This window comes from Colobus angolensis, unplaced genomic scaffold (genome assembly GCF_000951035.1).
Source record: "Colobus angolensis palliatus isolate OR3802 unplaced genomic scaffold, Cang.pa_1.0 Scaffold31, whole genome shotgun sequence".
Lineage (NCBI taxonomy): Eukaryota > Metazoa > Chordata > Mammalia > Primates > Cercopithecidae > Colobus > Colobus angolensis.
In genome coordinates this window covers 4,951,176-4,952,855 of record NW_012116377.1, presented here as the reverse complement: position 1 = coordinate 4,952,855, position 1,680 = coordinate 4,951,176, and positions in this window count along the sequence as shown.

Sequence of the window (1,680 nt, the reverse complement as noted above, 5' to 3'; positions counted from 1 at the left end):
AATAGTTTTATAGTTTTAGGTCTATTTTTTCTTTGACAGCTTTCGGGGTACAAGTGGATTTTGGTTATACGGATAAACTATATAGAAGTGAACATTTAGGTATTTGATCCATTTTGAGTTAATTTTTTATATGGTGTAAGGTAAAGGTACAACTCCTTTCCTTTGCATATGACTATCCAGTTGTCCCAGTACCACTGGTTGAAAAAAACTATTCTTTCCCCATCTTGGCAACATTGTGAAAAATCAGTTTGCCACCAATGCATGGGTTTAATTCTAGGTTTTTATTCTATTCCATTGGTCTTTATGCCTATCCTTATGCTAGTGTCACACTGTCTTGATTACTGTTGCTTTGTAGTAATTTTTTTTTTAGATGGAGTCCCACTCTGTCACCAGGCTGGAGTGCAGTGGCACGTCTCAGCTCACTGCAACCTCCACCTCCCGGGTTCAAGCAATTCTCCTGCCTTAGCCTCCTGAGTAGCTGGAACTACAGGCACGGGCCACCATGCCCAGCTAATTTTTGTATTTTTAGTAGAGATGGAGTTTCATCATGTTGGCCAGGATGGTCTCGATCTCCTGACCTTGTGATTCACCTGCCTGGGCCTCCCACAGTGCTAGGATTACATGTGTAAGCCACCGCGCCCAGCCTGTAGTGAGTTTTAAAATCAGGACATGTAAGTCCTCCTACTTTGCTCTTCTTTTTCAGAATTGTTTTTGGCTCTTCTTGATCCCCTGCAATTCCATATGAATCTTAGAACCAGATTTTCTCTTTTACCATTAATAGAATTCAGCTGTGATTCTGACAGAGATTTTCTTGAATCTGTAGATCAATTTCGGGAGTATTGTCATTGTCATTTTAACAATATTAAGACTTCTGATCCATGAATATGGGATGTTCTTCCATTTATTTCTATTTCCTTTTTTTTTTTTTGAGACAGAGTCTCGCTTTGTTGCCCAGGCTGGAGTGCAGTGGCCCAATCTTGGCTCACTGCAGGCTCTGCCTCCCAGGTTCACACCACTCTTCTGCCTCAGCCTCCCGCTTAACTGGGACTACAGGCGCCCACCACCACACCTGGCTATTTTTTTTTTTTTTTTGTATTTTCAGGAGAGACGGTGTTTCACCGTGTTAGCCAGGATAGTCTCGATCTCCTGACCTCGTGATCCACCTGCCTCGGCCTCCCAAAGCGCTGGGATTACAGGCGTGAGCCACCGTTTTGTTGTTGCTGTTGTTGTTGTTGTTGTTGTTTTCAGACGTAGCTTTGCTCTTGTTGCCCAGGCTGGAGTGCAATGGCTCGATCTCGGCTCACTGCAACCTCTGTCTCTTGGGTTCAAGTAATTCTCCTGCCTCAGCCTCCCAAGTACCTGAAATTACAGGCATGCACCACCAGGCCTGGCTAATTATTTCTATTTTCTTTAGATTGCTTAATAAAAATGTTTTGTGGCTTTCAGATTATATGTTTTACACTTCTTTTGTTAAATTTATCACTAAGGATTTTAGGGTTTTGGTGCTATTTGCTAATGAACTGTTTTCTTTCATTTTTAGATTGTTCATTGCAAGTGTATAGAAATACAATTGACTTGTTTTATGTTCTTTATGTTCTAGGGTACATGTGCACAACGTGCAGGTTTGTTACATATGTATACATGTGCCATGTTGGTGTGCTGCACCCATTAACTCTTCAT